The 20,902-nt window shown below is 33.2% G+C and overlaps 1 long non-coding RNA gene and 2 pseudogenes across 1 annotated transcript; 2 read left to right on the top strand and 1 right to left on the bottom strand.

Annotated features, from left to right (window-relative positions):
- Positions 1–3,979: 3,979 nt before the first annotated feature.
- LOC146935829 (uncharacterized) lies at positions 3,980–7,516 on the bottom strand. Its single transcript, XR_015033105.1, has 3 exons — positions 7,041–7,516; positions 5,863–6,842; positions 3,980–4,235 (listed from the first exon to the last, which is right to left on the bottom strand). It is a non-coding gene; the product is annotated as an uncharacterized LOC146935829 (long non-coding RNA).
- Positions 7,517–7,970: 454 nt separating this feature from the next.
- On the top strand, positions 7,971–10,312 carry LOC146935830 (F-box/LRR-repeat protein At4g14096-like; annotated as a pseudogene).
- Positions 10,313–13,285: 2,973 nt separating this feature from the next.
- LOC146935831 (F-box/FBD/LRR-repeat protein At1g16930-like) lies at positions 13,286–14,577 on the top strand (annotated as a pseudogene).
- The last annotated feature ends 6,325 nt before the right edge of the window (positions 14,578–20,902 follow it).

A 20,902-nucleotide genomic window follows, 5' to 3' on the forward strand; every position in this document is an offset into this window, starting at 1 on the left:
AGAAACGTATTTTTGGGCCTAGATTTGTTCCAGTTTTATTGAGGATTCATTTACTATAAATATAGACATTGTATCAGTGTAAACCGGGAGATAGAGGGGGCTGAAACAAGAGTTTAGAAATCAAACTAGGGTATGTATAGAGTTTGTCTCTTGGCAACAAACTAGGTTTGAGGGTTGATTCACCTTGGGAAACACTATTTGGATTGAGTCTCTTGGTTACGGGAAGAGGCTAGGATTTGGGTAGAATCAGGCAAGAGACTTATTCTTGTAACCCATTGATATCTCTTTTGTAACGTTACTCATCATATAGTGAAACGGAGGGCTGCTCTCTCCCCCAGACTAGGTCAATTTGGACCGAACTGGGTAAACAAATTCTTTTGTGTTCTCTCTTCCTTTTCTCTCGCTGTTGTTTTCTACTTTTGTTTGTGATTATAACTTCCATACACTTTGTTTTGGTTGCTTGATTATCCCTTGCTCCACACATCAAGTTGTTATTGGTGTGTTTTCTCATCGAATTCGCAACACTTTACAACCTTTGTAAAGCCATCTGCAAGCTGCAGTTCTGTTGGGCAATAGTGCAACTCAATCATTCCATTAGTTACCTGCTCCCTAATGAAATGGAATTTGGTCTCAATGTGTTTGCTTCTGCCATGTGAGATTGGATTCTTAGCAAGACTTATGGCTGATTTGTTGTCAATCTTCAGTGTTAGAGGTTTCATCACTTCTCACTTGAGCTCTTTCATCACTGAATCCAACCATAGAGCTTGACAAGTAGCAAATGTTCCTGCAATGTACTCAGCTTCACAGGATGAGAGTGCAGTGACTGGTTGCTTCTTTGTACACCAGGAGATTGCATCATCATTGAATTTGAACACACAACTTGATGTGCTTCTTCTATCAGTTAGGTCTCCGCACCAATCACTATCTGAGTACCCTATGAGCTCATTCACTTCACTTTTAGTTCCATAAGGAAATAGCAAACCAAAATCCATGGTACCCTTGATATATCTAAGGATTCTCTTTGTAGCTATTAAATGAGATTTCCTTGGATCATGCATAAACTTGCTGATTACACTAACTGAATAGAAAATGTCCGGCCTGCTATTGCATAGGTACCTCAGTGATCCAACAATTTGTCTAAACATAGTTAAATCCACTTTATCTTCTTTACTGCACTCATCTAGCTTTGAGTTAGTTTCTGATGAATTTGCAACTGAATTGCAATTTTTCAATTCAAATTTATCCAGCAATTCTCCAATGTACTTTTGCTGATACATTACCATCCCAACTTTGTAAGTTTTTCTTAACTTTTGTTTGTTCCTTGGCTTTGTATTGTTAATAGTTTTTAATCCCTTTTTGGCATTTTATTTACATGATCAATTTAAAATTATTTTTACCTTATCAATAACAATAACAATAACAATGAATCATAACAATTGAATTACTTAGACTATTATCAAGAAAATTATTTAGATTATTTTAATACGACTCTAGAATGTTCAAAAGTTATATTTGAGTGAATGGTATATGCAATTAGTTAAAAAATATATATCGTCAGTATGTGTCATTAACAGCCTTTGAAGTGTATGACTTCTGCCTAAGTAGAAGCAATATAGAGTATATGGAATGTAATTTTAGCAAAAGGCAAAGTAGTTTTGTCTTAGATTTGAAAGTTGGAGATCGTATGACACCTTCAAATTACACGGTTTAAACATTTTGGGTTCATAATGAAAAATGACGGAGACATAGAAGCATATGTAAATCATCATACTCATGTTAGGTGGTTGAAATGAAGAAGAATCTTGGAAGTTTTATGTGATACGAAACTACCACTCATGTTGAAGGAAAATATATATCGGACAATTATTAGACTAGAAATGTTGTATGGAACAGAGTGCTAAGCAAAGAACCCATGTGGGTAACTACATAATAACTGTAATGGGTAAAATAACCACAAATCTTACATTGAAGCAATCAACCACGCACCAATTGCACAATTTAGCGAACACACGAACACACACGAAACCAAATTGAAAAAAAGAAGATGTGTGTGAGCTGACGATCACTGGTCTCAGATTCTGATAACAAAAAATGAATATATCTGCCAATACGAAAACAAATCCACACACGCACAATTTACTAAGACCAATAATAACAAAATCACAGCTATTTCTAGCCAAAGGGCCTGACAAGCTATAAAGCACATGAAGAACCCAAATTGTAAGATTAATCCAAAATGGCAAACTCATTAGAGTTTAAAACGAATTAGAATTGCGCAAAACAAAACCAACGACATCAGATATGAGATGAGTAACCAACAACAGACCCTTCCATGTTTCAAAACAAACAACACAAAATGCGAGAACACAAAATGTGAGAACATGTTTTACAAAAGAACAGTTGGCGTTGCCGCCGATCTATACAAGAAACTAGATATTGAGGAATCACCAACACAAAAACGAATAACAACAACAAGATCTATCTTGAAACAGTTCAGATCGAGCAACCATCTAAGCAAGCAGTGTCGTAACCAGATCGAAACTTCAAAAACCAAAACCAACCGAAGCGATGCCACCGAGAGTTGTCATAATCAAAAATTCCCAATTTATACCAAAGTTAATTTAAATTTATGCTTACTTATGTGCCAAATAATTTAAATATACACTTATTTTGTGTGAGTGTATTTTTTCATGCAAACTAATTTTTAATTTAATTTAAAATATTTTCTTTATTAATTTATAATTATGTTAATTCTCTGTGCTTAACACGAGTATCATACTAGTTTTTAGTATTATGCATTGTAATTACCATGAGTTGACATGTAAGTTTTCATTAGAAGTTCAAAAGCATAATTCCTCGTCTGCAAATCCAAATATGTATCTTTTGTGCGGGTAAGACTATTGTGTTATTTCAAAATACCATCTTACTCAGAAGTTCAAACTCCCATTCTATTCAAAAAGCGGACTATTTGAAGTTTATGTGCTCAATTATGTCATTAGGTTTGTGGAATACACATAAGAGATGCTAAAACACTTGTATATGGAATGCCTTCCATATAATATAATTCTTCAATTTTCTTGGATTCTTCTTCCAAAACCTCACTAGCAACTACAAGAGAATGTGCATATATTCTTAGACTACAAATGTGTGCATTTCGTATCTCATGCATTCATAAAGTCGAAGGGTAAAAAATTTACACACATAGATGAAAAGTAATAATTTAATAAACTCATTCAGAGAGAAAATCATAATACAACAATTGCCATTTATATCTCTTCTCATCTCTAATAAAAGGAAATTAGCTAATCGCGATGTTTTACAGAACTTAAATGAGCATTGTCAAAATTACACGTAAAAATCTGTGGTGAGATGTTCCAACTTTAGTCTCCTGGATTAAATATGTGATTCATAACTCCAAGATCAAACTACGTTTTTCTCTCAATTTCATTGGAAAATGTCAGAACCTCTTGAAAAATCTGAAATTTGAGCTTAAATAGGATGCTTCCATTATAAATTATAGTAACATTGAAATCTAATCTTCAAATGCTTGTGGGGGGAACTAAGTTTTACTCTCAATTTCACTAAATTATTGTTAGCCACTTATCAAAGAGTATTAATATCAGCATATATAAGCTTTAAAAGTTATTACCATAGTCCTCCTTCAAAAAAAAAAAATTTATTACCATAGTCCTCGTGAGTTTAGCTCAGTTGGTTGGGACAATGCATAAAATATGCAAGGTCCGTGGTTCAAACCTAGGCCAGTACCAAAAAAAAAAAAAAAAAGATATTACCATAGATCAGTATATATAACCTGGTGTTAATTAATAATTATCTATTACCATAGTATTCACTGTTTTTTTTTTTTTTTTACTTCTATAGGTTTTGTAAATTATGGTATGTAAGATAAGGTTGCTTCGGCACAATTTTTCAAATACATGCTACCTAAAGCATAGTAATGCTAATCAAAGTGTGAAAAGAATATGTTAAAGAGTATGTTGCTAGCATTATTGATCATTTCACTATCCGAATAAGTCATTGTACATAACAGTGTGATTCCAATATAAAGCATTACATTTTCCCGTCAACCAGATCACAAATGCAATGCCTCATATGTTTGTTTTTGTTATAATGCATCGATACTCTGAGGACTCTCTTGATTCCAATATCTTTGTGTTTTTTCTGCAACCCTGCATTTTCTTGGGTTCACCGATGCAGTAGGTCTTCAAACAGTAGCCCTGGTTTCAATTGAAAAAACACACTGTTAAGTCCAACAGCTTGTATTATCTTTCCAACAAATTCAGATTATGAGCCTTACACGAACTCAAACAAGCTGGTAATTTTTATTTACCAGACAAGTAAATCATCAAGAACAAAGAAAGCTAATCATTCAGCAACATCTTCAACAATTAAAAGACTATATCTCACACACCAAACAGAAAATCAAAGCTGATACCAATAACAGGAACATGGGAAAAAAATGCAAACGAATTAGACGTACAAGATTAACATTCTATCAAAATAGTAAGGGAGATTTTGGCTTCTTTCAGGTCAGACAATCAAGAGGCACAAAGTTTGAAATAAAAAGTCAATGAAAATCTATCAACAAAAAGATCTAGAATCCAAGGAGAAAACAAAAAGCAGAACACTAGTCAAAATGAACCGAAAAAATTTATGATAGCTATTAAAAGGCATGGTTGTATTGCATTTTCGGAAAATTTAAGCGCACGTGATTTATTTTGTTGTTTTGTGATTCAAGACACACACATGTTCAATGAGCCAGAAGCTTTTCAACAAGTTACGAGGTCTAAGTTTATTCAAGCTGCTCTTTCATGTGATTCATGTTGCTTACATGAGAGCATGCATGCAAAAAAACACTCATATTCATTGAAATACATTACAGAAAAATCAATTCCATTACAACTATACACATACTAGTATCTATGTTTCCTTAACATATTGGTATTAGTTCTTTATTCCTATATTCTTCAACTTATAACAATGATTTCTATCTTCCTTTCCTCTCACCAACCTTCAACGTATAAGAATTATCTATATCTCCCTAAGAACTTTTTCTCTGACAAAGTACGGTGATTCGAGCAGACGGTGATTCAAGTTCTCCTATTCTATGGCTCACCATATAAGACTTTTCTAGATGGATCTTATTATATCCTATGAAGCCAAATTCAATTTACACAAACAAACAGAAAAATCATCAATATGTATGTTGGTATTAATTACATCAGAACTAAGTAATATGAAAAAGTGATTTATAACTTGATGCATGTGTGTTTATTTTACCTCTCTAACTTGTGGAATGGTAAGAATGAATAATTACAATTGTATAAAGAAAAGGTCCATAGGGAATAAAAAAGATTAAAGCTTTCTTGTTAAAAGCTTTCACAAGTTAGTACCTAAAGTTTATATCAGCTGTGAAAATCCTATGAGCTAGAAGTTAATTCAAATTAGTTGTACGTGTGATTCAAGATGCACACAACAACAGGCATACACCGTACACACACATTTGTTTCTCTAATCAAGAGTGAAAGGACTAAACCAAACAATCTATCTTTAATAATTTGTTGGATGCACCTTTCACCTTATAATGACTTGATGAACTCAACCTTTGTCGAAGGTGAGTTTTGAAGCAAATATTTCACTATTTCGTGAGGTATAGATGAAGGTAGGTACGCTTTTATTTTCAGTGATTTCAAGTTACACAAGGAAGGGAACTCAACTTTCAATAAATCATGAAAACGGGAAAGAACTTAAGCAAAGTATTAAGATCAGTTGCAAGTCCAACTTTTTATAAAATTTATATAAATACAACATAAAAATCTGCAATAATGTTACAATATAAAGTACCTTAAGAGCACGTAAAGTGACGGTCACTGATTCGATATTAGAAAGATCGACCAGCCACTTGAATAGAATTGATGGTTTCTCCCCTAACCCCCTTATACAACACATTAAATCAATATTTACATGTTTGATAGAAGGAGAACGGTCTTGCTCCCAAAAAGTTTTGGATATATTGATCACCAGCAAAATCAAAGGTATGAAGAGTTGGAGCATATCACTCGATTCCGAAAGCAGTTCCGAAATTGGTGAATCTAGGTTTGCAATCATACATTTGTATAGTTAAATTACAAGCTTGGTACTTGAAATGCGAAGGTTTTGTGCATTAGCAAGAAGTACACAGCGGTCAATGCTTAAAGTAGACAACATGTTAAATTCGGAAAAGGGGTTGACACAACCATCATCATTGCGACAAAAGGCAAGGTTCTTTAGAGACAAAGTGGTTAATGCTGGGAAATTGAGAGAATCTGGAAATCTTTGGTTACATCGAAGGGAAACAATAAATTAAAACCAGCAAGACTAAGAGACGTTAAATTGTTTTATATAAAGAAGCACGATGGAAATTGTTTAGTAGTAGCGTAATTGATTTGAAAGTGTTGGACACTGTGTGAAAAAGCGTATTCTAGAATCTTTCCGTATAGGCTAAGCTCTATCGAAATACTACTGTGCAAACGGAGAGCACGAATAGCGGTTGAGTCATCGCCAAGAGATAAAATTTGAGAAAGGAATTGTTGGAAACTTTGTTGGTCCTAAATTGCCGAAAATTTAATGCAAGAGTAGGAAGAGTCTTCCAGAGATTGGTCAATCTTTTGGATAAAATGCAAGTTTGGATGGCTTCTTTGACGTTCAAAAAGGAGAGCATGTGAACGAGAACATCATCGGACAAGTCACTGATCCTGTCTTGAATTTGGTAGTCCTTATTTTGCCTCTTATGTTGTTTTCGTGTCTCAACCAGTGTTGTCTCAGAAAGAAACGAAGAATGAATTCTACAAGAAAATGAAGAAGGAATTAGAGAAGGTAAAAAAAAAAAAAAACTAAGTGTTAAGTATTAAATAAAGAGAAAACACATACACACGGAAACAAGTCAAGATAACAAAAATAAATGTTTATCTTCAAAACTGTGTGTTAAGTTTTCTTGTTTGTCCATGAAATTTAACCTAATAACAATGCTAGTATGCGACCACCTGCTTCTCGCGAGTGACATAAATACCGCCTTTAGCTCCCTTGTCTCGAAGAATCCTATATCATGATTTTTTTTTTCTTCAGATTAACATCAGATGTGGAAGTAAGTTGCAGATCGAAAGTAATCAACAACAAATCTGTTAATCTAAAGAAGCTCAAAACTAATTGCAAACTCAATTTCTAACCCCTAGAACTTGGAACAGAAAATTAAGATGGATTCATAACATGTAAGAATAAAGCCACCGAAAAAAAAATGAAATCATTAGTCACAATCAATATCAACATGGTGGATTAATTGAGTTAATATGATTGGATCCCTTAGTTTGGATGCATTTGGAAGTTCCCTTCCTCCCTTGTCTCTTATTAATTAATTGAATGGATATTGTTGAGGTGTTATTCCACATTTTGTATGTCCAATCAATGTTAATTTGATGGAAGTTAAGCCATGAGCGATGAATCCATTTCACACCCCTTCACCTTTCGTAACAGTAAAACCACCCTTCATTGTCATGATGTTCTATTGCAAGTTCTCTGCAAAAAATTCCAGAAAATCTAATGAAAGTATTACGGTAGAATAGTGACTTGATGGGGGGTGAATAAATATGATTTGAAAAAGGTTAAAATTGGCATTTTTTTTAATTTGTAGGGGTAATGGTATAATTGTTGGGGTACAAGGTAAAACGTTCTTGAATTTAATATCTCAACTCAATCCACGGGTTAAAGAGACCGGCCCAACGGGCTTGATCCATATTCTTACCCTTAGTTGCAATGTATTCTAATTGAAGAATGGTTCAAACAGTTTTCCTTCCAGCTAATGATCTAAACCCTAATCATCATCATCTTGCATCACGCTCAGAAAAAACTTTGCGTTTCCAATCACTTTGATTCTTCTGTCCGAACCCAAAACAAAGAGAATTACAGCAAACCCTAACATGAATATTGAAAACAAGGAAGATAGACTCACTGATTTACCAGATTCCATTCTCCATCACATTCTCTCCTTATTGGACACCAAAGAAGCTTTTCAAACTTGCATACTCTCCAAACGATGGAAGAATCTACCAAACCATATTCCAACCCTTAGATTAAGTTCCACGGGCTTTAACTCTTTTGACTGTTTCATCAAATCGCTGACTCAAATTTTGTCTATTCGCGATGATTCAACTGCCCTCCACACACTAGATTTTTACCCCCCACAGGATTTCGTGGACCCTGAAATACTAAAAAGCATGGTAAATTACGCCGTTTCACATAATGTCCAGCTATTACGAATCTCTGTCAGTTGTGATATTCAACAACTTCAGTCTAGCTTATTTTCATCTCAAACCTTAACGTCTCTTGACCTTTCTATTCACTATCGTATCCTTCATTGGAAAATATTATTTCCGAGTTCTCTGAATTTGCCAGCATTAACCACCTTGACTCTAACAGGCTTCTACTTTCGCTCTGACAATAATGGCTGCGCTGAACCCTTCTCATCCTTGAACAAACTGAATACTTTGATCATTGGAAATTTGAGATTTCTGAAAGCACAAAGTCTTTGTATATCAAGTACAACGCTTGTCAACTTAACTATATATGGATATTATCTTTATAAGAAGTACAAATGCAAAATCATGTTATCTGCTCCGTATCTTTCTACATTTGCTTTTACTGGCACTCCGAATCAAACACTATGTGTGAGCCATCCTTGTTCTATTACACACTTATACATTGATGTAGAAGACATCAGCTGGGTCGAAGAGGATTCTGCAACCCTACTCAGCTGGCTGCTCGAGCTTGCTAATATCAAATCATTAACAGTCTCTTCTAATACTCTTCAGGTTTTGAGGCCTGTTGTGTTCATTTTCGTTTCTTTATATATAAATTTTGTCTAAAATGTATAACTATTAACTATACATTTCTCCTTCAATAGGTTCTCTCCTTTGTTCCTAAGGTTAAACTCACTTCCTTATGTAACTTGGAGTTGCTACAAGTAGAAATGAAACCTCTTACAACTGGATTATACTTGAAACTGGATATGTTCAATAATGAAGGTTCTAGAATTCATTTGAAGAAAGCTAAACTCATACCTGCTGGAGTACTGGAATTTTTGCTTCAAAACTCACCGTTAGCAAAGATTAAAATAAAAAATAACGATGATTAAGGTGAAATGTGCTTTCAACTTTTCAAATAGATTTTGTTTCACTTTGGTCTTTTGCCTTTTTGTTTTTGGATTGGCTTCCATTTTTCTTGATGTTGTACTTGTCTAGTAAAATGAAAATGTCCTACTTGTTTGAGTTCATATAACGCTAGTAATCTGAATTTGTGCGGATGTTAATACAAGTTCTCAATGGTGATACTTTTTGAGTCGAAACTAGAACCAAGATCACAGTAGAATAGATGATAATGTTATAGATGTTGGATTTTGCAGAAATGGCACGGTGGAGAATCAAAATCTAGAAGAATTTATATGCAGAAGTTTTGTCAATAGATTGGAAGTATAAAGAAATCTTTCCACTACCTAGATAACATGTTAAAAATTTATTTATTTTACTGCATTCTGCTATATTGTAGTTCCTATTTTACTTCATGTATTTGATTTTCAAGGGAATTTATTTATTGGAATTGTTTGGGTCATCTGTTTAATCCTTCTATATTTAATTTAGAGAGCATTCTATGATGTGGATTAGAATCTCATATCCAACTATTTGGATGTTATATCAATATACAGGTTTAGTTGACCTATCTCTTTAGTAAGTTGTCAATTGAACGAGAAAATTTATTAGTCGTACAATTATTCACAAGTGTTTAGATGCAGTACATCGACGATCCTTTGATATGTATGATTCAACCATGAAAAGTTTACATCTTGTTATTTGGGTTAACTTTTTATAATCATACTTGTAGGTGTCGTTAATATGAGGACACTGTCATGTGTCGGTCACTTTGACGCACATTAAAAGAATGATTGGTTTGCAAAAACTTACGAACATTTTATTTGCAGAGCTAGACAGAAGGTGGAAATGCACTAAAAAGAAGCTACATTCATTATAAAATTGGTTGAAGTGTGGTCAAACCGATTGGGAAGTACACGATCAAACTTAGTGCAGATGTTATCTCTAGAACTGAGTTTTGTACAAGCTACCAAAAGGTAAAGAAAATGTTCCATCTCCTCACTGTTCTGCTGAGTCGTTGAGCAGAGGTGTTGCAGTGCGAGTGTTTCTAGCACTCCTCTCTAATTATAACAACAATATCTTAATTATCAGTTTTAGAATCAAATCTTTTACCTTAATTTTCAGTTTATCTTTTATGATTTCACCCTTTCGATTAGTTGCTATATCAGGATATCATCGATATAATCAAATCCTTTATTCTATTGTCTAGAAGATTGTTTAAAGCCATAAAGAGCCTTATATAGATTGAAAACTAATTCCTCTTTACCTCTAAATTCAAAACCCTTAGATTGTTTCTTCGAGTTCACTATACAAAAATGAATTTTTTTACATCCATGTAGTCCAACTCGAAGTCAAATTCAGCTACCATGGCAAACAGAATTGTGACTGATTTGTGTTTAACAATATTATGAGACACATCATTGAAAACTGAAATCGATTCCCTCCTTTTTTAAAGCCTTGAGAAATAAGTTGTGCCTTAAATCTTCCTTGTCCAACTTGCGGAATGCCTTCCTTTTTCTTGAAGATCCATTCACAGCTCACCAGCCTTGAACTCTTAACTATAAAGCAAGTATTTTTTTATCATAAAGAGACTTAATCTCCTTCTTCATTCATGTATTTTCAGTCACAAAAGCATCTCCAACGCTATTTGCAACTACAAGAGAATATGCAACCAATTTAGAAACTTGTTGTTCCTCATCTGAAACTTCTTCCTCAACCAACCAATTTACGGTTCAAATTTCTTCTAGTTTGTCACTAGTACCAACCTCAACAATGATTTTATCAAAATTCATATTTTCACTACGACTAGTGCTAGATTGTGCCACATAAACCTTTGTTGTATGCGCAATTTTAATCTTCTTGAAAACCACAACACGGCTTACAATGCACTTTCTACGACCAACTTATAAGCACCACAACTAACGACTTCAGCAAGTGTATAAAAAAACGATAAATCAAGTGTCAAACACAAGGATTTCGTTATAGATTGTTAGATTATATTTTTAATAGCTCAATTTAGCAAAAGGGTATTGTTTATGAGTGATTGTAGTAGTAAAATTGAAATTTGACAATTAAAAAAAAAATCTGAAATGAGTTTTACTAGATTCCTACCTTTAATCATTCATGTTGAAATTGACTCGAGAATTGATGGATGAAGTTCTGTAAAAATCGTGGCCCGATTTGGTACAATCGTGGCACAATTTTTGGCTCAACTTTAATATTTCGGTTCAACAAAAATTATGGCCCGATTTAGTAAAACCGTGGCACGACCTAGCAAGTAACGTTTGGATACGTACTATGTACATATGGGAAATCAGGGGATGATTTCTCGGAATCTGAGCACTATATAAAGCTTCACTCTTAATGTTTTTGTGTGGCTTCAAGAGAAAAAAAACTTGGGAAACCATAGGAAATAACTTTAGGGTTGAGTGTCTTTGGTGAGAGTTTATTTCTTGGGTTGGGAAACATTTGTAAACACCTTGGGTAGTGAGATTTCAATAATTGGAAGGATCGAAAAGTTTCCTTTAGTGTTTTCTCTTAGGATTCATTATTTAGTGTGGGTGACTTAAAAAAATTGTAGAAATTAAGATTTGTTCACTTTGAGCTTTTAACATAATTTCTTCTAACCTATTTGTATCACTTTCATCATAGTGGATCAGAAAGCTTCTCTCAGCCATAGTAGGTCATTATTGGACTGAATTGGGTAAACAATATTGGTGTGTTTGTTTTCTTCTCTCCTTTCTTATCTTTGTTCCTTAAGTACTATTACACACATTTATAAAGTCATATTAATCATATAAAAGTTTATATAACGAAATGAAGCACATACTCAGTATTGTCGTGTTATTTCTTTTCTGTTGAGAAGAGAGAGGTTGAATTAAAAGCGGGACCCATGAGATGATGTCATTTACACATCATGTATACATCATTCTGGAAACTTTCGGGTTGCTTTTTGTCGCGAGACACAGCATTTCCCATTACACAAATAAAAAACTCATATTAATCATATACAAATTTCTAAAAAAAAATGAAGATAAACAAATAAAGTAAATGAAGAACAATTTTTACATTGAATTGCATATACTCAACATTGTCCTGTTATTTCTTTCAGTTGAGATCCACTTTTCTTTCTATCCATCTTTTCTGAAAATAAACAACAAATTTTTATTAAATTTTATCAAGCAAATTGAACAAAAAAGGGAAGAAGAAAGTATCTCAAATCACCATAGATTTGTAACTTCCAATGTGCCACCACTATCAGTTGTGAATCTCCCTCTCGTGTGCGAGCCTCCTATTCCTGTCAAAAAAAGTAAAGAAATTTTTATAAATTATATTATGCCTTTTTTTAAACTGCAGTTGAAATTTATATAGAAAGATGGCGAAGTGAAAGACCAACAAAAAAAATGGTCTAAAGATAGAAAAAGAGTTGACAAAGAACGAAAATAAGTTCCTTCAAAAAAAGAACGAAAATAAGTGGTGTTTTAAGATAAAGAAATTTTTGAAGAGGTTAAGCAATGAATAAGAGTGGATAAGTGGAAGAAAATGTATGTATTAGAGACTTGAAATTTTAGTCCATCGATATATTAGTATACAGAGAGTATGGCAAGACAAGTGTTGAGGTGAGAAAGATGAAAACTAGATTTGAAAGGATGAAACAGACAGTATCGAAAAAAACAAATTCATAGCATTTCTCAATACGGAAACATGGAGAAAGTTACAAGAGAATATTTTATTTTATTTTTTCAATTTTTAACACAGGTGATGTGTCTGATTGAGAAATTTTAGAAGATTTGAGATTATTTTTTAATCTTAGATTTTTTTATCAGAGATTTTTTTTAGAAGTATTTGAGATTATTTTTTACTCTTAGATTTTTTTTTTAAGTATTGACTCTCTAGATATTTAGTTTGTTTTTAAAAAGAAAAATTCATGGTGAAGTTGAAATATTTATTTAGTTTGTTTGTTTTGGAAGTGTTCATCATTCAGTGACAATTACCTAAAACCCTAATCATCATCATCTTGCCTCACGCTCAGAAACACTTTTCTTTTTTCAATTATTTACGTTTCCAATCACTTTGTTTCTCCTGTAACAATGATTCTTCCACTCGAACCCAAAATAGAGAGAATAACAACAACAAACCCTAACACAAATGTTGAAAACAAGGAAGACAGACTCTCTGATTTAATTTACCAGATTCCATTCTCCATCACATTCTCTCCTTTTTGGACACCAAACAAGCTTTTCAAACTTGCATACTCTCCGCTAGATGGAAGAATCTCCCAAACCATCTTTCAACCCTTAGATTAAGTTCCAACGGCTTTAACTCTTTTGACAGTTTCATCAAATCACTGTCACGAATCTTGTCTCTTCGCGATGATTCAACTACCCTCCACACTCTAGATTTTTACCACCCAGAAGATTTCCTAGACCTATACATGCTCAAAAAAATGGTAAATTACGCTGTTTCACATAATGTCCAGCGATTACGAATCTCTGTCGGTAGTTATTTTCAACGACTTCCGTCGTGCTTATTTTCATCTAAAACTTTAGTGTGTCTCAACCTTACAACCTATGGTTTTCAATATCGGAAAATATTATTTCCGAGTTCTCTGAATTTGCCAGCATTAACTACATTTACTCTAAAAGGCATCTACTTTACCTCAGATAATAATGGTTGTGCTGAACCCTTCTCGGCCTTGAACAAGTTGAATACTTTGATCATTCGACAGTGTAGAGTTCTGGATGCACAAATTCTCTGCATATCAAATACATCTCTTGACAACTTAGCTATACATGGATATTATCTTTATAACGACGGATGCAAACTCAGGTTATCTTCTCCGTGTCTTTCTAACTTTGCTTTTACTGGTACTCTGAATCAAAAACTATGTGTGAGCCATCCTTGTTCTGTTATACACGTATACATTGATGTAGAAGACATCGGCCCGGTCGAAGAGGATTCTGCAACCCTACTTAGCTGGCTGCTAGAGCTTTCAAATATCAAATCATTAAAAGTCTCTTCTAATACTCTTCAGGTTTTGAGGCCGATACATTTATACTTTGCTCTTTGATTACTTGTATTTTTGTTTCTTTATATATTAATATTGTCTAAAATATATAACTATCCATCTTTCATTCAATAGGTTCTCTCCTTTGTTCCTGATTTGTTCAAGGTTAAATTCACTTCCTTATGTAACTTGGAGTTGCTACAAGTAGAAATGAAACCTATTACAACTGAATTATACTGGAAACTGGATATCTTCAATAAAGAAGGTTCCAGAATTCATTTGAAGAGAGGTAAATTCATACGTGATGGAGTAGTGGAATTTTAGCTTCAAAACTCACCGTTAGCAAAGATTAACATCATAAATTATGATGATTAAGGTGAAACGTGCTTTCAACTTTTTAAATAGATTTTGTTTTACTTTGATCTTTTGCCTCCTTTGTTTTGGAATTGGCTTCCTATTTTATTTCATGTATTCAACTTTCAAGGGAAATTATTTATTGGAATTGTTTGGGTCATGTGTTTGATCCTTCTATATTTAATTTAAAGAGCATTCTATTATGTGGATTAGAATCTCATATCAAACTATTTGGATGTTATATCAATATACAGGTTTAGTTGACCTAACTATTCTATCTCTTTAGTATGTTGTCAATTGAACGAGAAAATTATTAGTGGTACAACTATACGTTAGTGTTTAGATGCATTGCATTGACGATTCTTTGATATGTATGATTCAACCATCAAAAGTTTACATGATCAAAATTAGTGTAGATATTATCTCTAGAACTGAGTTTTGTATTATATTACCTCAACATCCTCAAGCAACAAAATTTACAGTTTGAATTTCTTCATGCTTGTCACTAGAACCCACCTCAACAGTCCTTGTTTCTTTATTTACATTTTGATTTTTGTATTATATTACCTTGTCATGGTTTGTTTTAATTTTTTTTTTAGGAGAGAAAAATAGGGGGCGCGGTTGTACAAAAAGACACAAAAGGATATAATTTTGATGACGTGTCAAAAAATTAAGAAAGGGTAAGATTGTATTTTTGGTAGTCATTAAGTTTCATATTTAATAATTAATAAAGAATAGATTTCAAACAAGTGATTATCTCAAAGTACATTCATAGTTTTGTAAAGTCATTCACATATGGTACCATGAAAACAATGCGACCATGCATGTCTTGTTATTCTACAATCATTAACAGTTCAGTCGCTCGAGTGTAACAAAATTCAGTGAGTGGAGTTGAAAGTGCGATGAAAAATTTACATGGTTCGAACTTAAATCAATGTTCTTTATCTACTCAATGCAGCCACTATTATTGATTACCAATCTCTTTGAAGATTACATATCTCTCAACTCAGTTGCATAATTTTTTTTCTCTCAAAGGATCACAAAATGGGATCTGGATTTTTTTTCCTCACAATGATCAAGATTATGCATTCTCAACCAATGGTACAAACTGTTGTAACAGAAAATGGTTAATGAGCTTCACGAAAGACCAATCGTTTGGGAGAATCCTGGGTACAACAGTTTTTGGCTAAGTTCTACTTACCTCCCGGCCGAACACCGAATTAACAGAGCCCCTTTCCCCTGATAACCGGAGGTTTAACAAAAAATGTAGTTATAAGCACTTAACTAACTCAAATAGTTATAACAACAAAATTAGTTGATCATTGTTTTGTTGACTGAATAAAAAAAGTTTACATCAGTAGATGAAAAGTAATAATTCAATATATGTGAATTTCTTATCTCAATCATTCATAAAGTTAAGGAATAAAAAAGTTTACACACATAGATGAAAAGTAATAATTCAATATAATCATTCAGAGAGAAAATCATAATACAATAATTTCCATTTATATCTCTACTCATCTCTATTAGAAGAGAAATTAGCTAATCGCGATGTTTTATAGAAAATAAAGAGAATTGTAAAAATAACACTGGAAAATATCAGCTTTAGTCTCCTGGATTAAATATCAGCTTCACAACTCCAAGATCAGACTAAGTTTTTCTCTCAATTTCACTGGAAAATGTCAGAATCCCTTGAAAAATTGGAAATTTTAGCTTAAATAGGATGGTTCCATTATAATATATGGTAAACAAAAGAGCTAACCACACCTGATCAATAAAGTAATGTTTACAAATTGCAATTTCAAGAAACTAACACTTGCAAGTCGAAAAAGAATTTGCCATATCCTACTGTTAACTTGTTATCAAAGAGTATTAATATCAGCATATGTTCAATGAGCCAGAAGCTTTTTGTTGGAACATGTGTGGAAACTGAGTAAAAAAACTAAACACAAATTCCCATGTTGGGTAGAACTAGTGTTGTGTGAATTGAAAAAAGTGGAAGTCCCACATCGGATGGAACACACACATTAGTAGTGTTTATATAGTGGGGGTGTACCTCTAATTAATGGGGGTACATAAGCACTAGAGAAAAATATATATTGATATATATTTTATTATTTGGAAATGATAAATTAAATAATTAATTTAATCATTATTAGAAAGTGCTTTCTTAGTCCCCAAGTTTTGCTAAAATATTTATGGAACGCAATCTAGAATATTTTGGAACACAATCTAAAATATATTTTCGTACATAATATAATATGTGAATTACTTAATGACAAAGTAATGTATTACTTGTTCCCAAAGTTTCTCACCTATTAGTTGTGAATTTTCCCTATAAATAAAGAACTCACATAGTGCATTCCACACACCAAAGAGTTTCATTGCGTTGTCGGGAACTCTTTCTCTCTTCTCCCTTTCTTGACTTGTGTTGACGAGTCTTTCCTCTCTTCTCCCTCCTTCGACTTGTTTAACAAGTCCTTCTCCTTTTTCTACTCCTTTCTGTCCCTTCGGAATTAAGAGTGTCCTTAAGACCATAGTCCCTTTTTCGGTTTAATGTCCCTTCGGAATTAAGAATGCTCTTACAAACATAGTCCCTTCGGTAATATATGTCCCTTCGGAATAAAGAGTACTTTTAAGATCATAGTCCCTATTTGGAATAATAATGTCCCGTCGGAATCAAGAATGATCTTAACGGTATATAAATATTATAACAATATTTTTCTATTTGATGAGAAATGGTGGTAACACCATATTTGAGTGGTCATAGTACCATATTGATAGTTTGGAGAACTTAAGGGTTAGAATGGTGGAAACACCATATTTGAGTGGTCATAGCACCATAATAGAATGGTAATAATACCATATTAAAGTGGTTTCAGTATTAAAGCGTGGTCTTAGTACCATATTTGAAGGTGTAATTCTCGAACGGTTTTCTACAGTGCAGTAGTTAACCGCACAGTTGTAGCTGGGCTTGTTTTATCCTGGAGGCGGCGTGGTTGATAGTCTACCTTGCACAACTTTGGGTAGTGCCACGAAACGTCTTAAAGAGAGCGACCTGGTCGTGACTCAATCTAGTAACAACTTCGGTAGATAATAGAATTTGGAAATCCAAATACAATAGTTTGGAAATCCAAAAACAACAATTTTAAGACGTTTCGACTGATATGTCTACCGAAGAAATTACTTATTGAGGTTAAGTTATCCCTAAATACATTAAGGATAAATCTGGCTATATAGAATTACATCTTTCGACTGAAACGATGAAGTACTTGTTGTTTCAAACAACAAATTAACCGGAGAGCAATATTGATCTTATTTGATATTTGAAGCCACATTCAAACCATTGCATGTCTTGCTTACCTTTCATATTAAATAAGAATGTGACTTACGATGTTGAAGAACTTTTAGGTAATTCCTAAAAGCATGACCTCACTGTTGCTATTGAAAAGCTAACATCTGTTACGAACCTCTTGCTAGTTTCTATTAAAGAATGGATGGTAATCTACTAATGATTTCCTGAAATGCAATTAGTTGTGATCGGCTGTTAGCTTAGTGAATTGCTCTTGCAATAACCATATGGAAAAATGCGCAAATTCATAAATTTGAGCACTGGTTAATCGTTTAAAGAAATTATATGAGAAATTTGTTCAAAATGTTTGAAACAAATATTAGAAAGAATCTGAATTTCAGATTTCTATTGAATAAGATTGAGTTGACTCAGACTTAAAGAGAGACTTGTGTATCATGCATTCTTGTGAAAAAGACTGCGCATTTGATGGTATGTTCAAAATTAAATTCTCTTTCTATTTTATAAGTTGTGTGATTTTAATGTTTGACATATCAAAAATTATCACGTGAACAAGTATTTATTTTTAAATTTGAGTAACTTGGATTGAATTCCAAAGTTATATGGTAAGACAATTTTATTTTTTGCAGTCAAGATAAATGAACCAAAAGGTTTATTTAAATCCATGTTTAGAGAATATGAATCTCTAAACTTAATAAATTATGATATGTGCGAACTTGATGGCATATAAACTATAAATGATAAAATGATATTTTATCATATTTATTGATGACTGTGAATTTTGGAAAATAAAATTGATATGCTTGATAAGTTCAATTTTTATAATGGAAATTGAAAGTTACATTGGATAGAGTAACCAAGTCTATGAACAAAAATTCTAATTAAGAAATTTTTGAAGAAAAGACAATTCAACTTGTCCTATTATTTTTGAACTTGGGATTGTCTGGACTATATTTTGACTCTGGATCCTAAGAGAGTTGAACTCACTAGTAGTGCCTATTAATGTGTATTCAATGGGTATCGAAACATATAGGTTTATGACCTAAATGTTAAAGTGATCATAGAATTAAAAGATGTTGATTTCTATGAAGTAAGTACCCCTGTAAATTAAAGAATAGTGGGGGCACTAGTGGGGGTAAACTAAATTCCCCTTGTATATTAAGAACTAGTGGGGGCACTATATCTGATCATATTTCAGTAATCAGAATTAGTTATGAAAACATTGTACAAGATGTTATAGAACCTCGAAGAGGTAAGAGCTGTATGGACCTTGTGGTTTATATATTGGAAGAAGATCCATTAAGCCTCAAAGAAACTCTATCCTCATTGGATGTTGAATTATGGCAAGAAGCAATAAACGATGAAATGGATTTTCTAGAGTCTAACAAAACATGACACTTGGTTGACTTGTCTCATAGTTGCAAAACCAATCGGTTGTATTTGGATTTTGGAAAAGGAAACTAAAACCTGATGGCACGGTTGATGAATACAAGGCTCTCCTTGTAGTCAAAGGTTTTAGACAAAGAGAAAAATATAGAATTCTTCGATACTCATTCGCCAGTCACTAGAATCATATCCATAAAAGTACTAGTCCCTTTAGTCGTTGTTCGTAACTCGAAAGTGCTCCAAATGGATGTGAAAGTTGCCTTTTTTATGGTGAATTAGAAGAAGAAATCTATATGAAACAACCTGAACGTTTTGCGATTCATGGACAAGAAAACAAAGTCTATAAGTTAGATAATTTTTTGTGAGGTCTAAAATAAACTCTTAAGGAATGACATGAAAAATTTGGCATTTTAATGCTATCGAATGAGTATAAAGTGAATGAAAGTGACAAATAATATTTGCACGATCATATGTCTCTATAAAGACGACTTCCTCATATTTGATTTATAGATTCATGTTATGAATTATGTGAAATCATTGTTTATCAACAACATTGATAAGAAAGACCTAGACAAAGTTGAAGTAATTCTTGGTTTCAAGATTACTAGATCAGAAAAGAGAATTTTTTTGATAAATCTCACAAAGTTGAGAAGATCTTAAGGAAATGTAATTATTTCACCGTAAACTTGCAATCATATATTATGATCAAGTGTAAGAACACTTGAGATGGAGTTATAAAAACAGACGCGAGCATCATTGACAATACTTAGGTATGTCACTGAATGTATTAGACCCGACATTGCCGATGTCGTAAACCTCTTGTGCAAGTTTACTAGTAGACGGATGAGAAGCATTGCCATGCTATAGAAAGAGTCATGAGGTGCCTTAAGAAGACTATGACTCTAAGATTACTTCCCTAGGAGTAACCTATTGTACTTAAATGGTACAAGATATAAAATAGAACATCTTTCAGATGAATATTTAGCGACCAGTGACTGCACATTGAGCATCACTAGAGGAGTTGTTTGTTGAAACAACTGATATTGACTCAGTCCACTATGGAATGTATCTGGGATGAGAACACTAGAGAAAACTAGTGAAGAAGCAAGTTGATAAGATGCTTGTTAGTTGAGAACCCTTAGTGGGTAAAACCGTTGCCAAAAGTGTTAATTCATTGTGATAGTCTGCAGCTATTACAAAAATTGAGAATTGTTAGAGACGATAATTAAGGCATGAACACATAAAGTATTAGAGAGCTAGCTACTCTCAAAAGGAACGGTTAAAGTAGATCATGTACGTACTGATAAAGAATTAGTCAATCCTTTGATGAAAGGAATTACTAAAAACAAAGTCCTAAACACATCCAATAGGATGGGACTAATGCCCAAAGGTCACAAGTGATGGTAACCCGACCTACATGACTGGAGATCCCAAGAAATAGGTCAATGGTTAATAACAAGTCACAAGTGATAGAACATGCTATGATAAAAGTAAGAAAGCATGATTCCTGCAGCGATAGAAGGATGAGATAATAGAAACTCTTAATGAGATCTATACTCTATTTGGAGTGGAGTACATAGCTACAGGAGTACTCTTGATAGACTCACCTATACGAATGTGGAACTAAGGGCCGGTTCCTATGGAATTCGG

The sequence above is a fragment of the Medicago sativa genome, chromosome 3 (genome assembly GCF_051527215.1).
Source record: "Medicago sativa cultivar Bolivia chromosome 3, Bolivia_mono, whole genome shotgun sequence".
Taxonomy (NCBI): domain Eukaryota; kingdom Viridiplantae; phylum Streptophyta; class Magnoliopsida; order Fabales; family Fabaceae; genus Medicago; species Medicago sativa.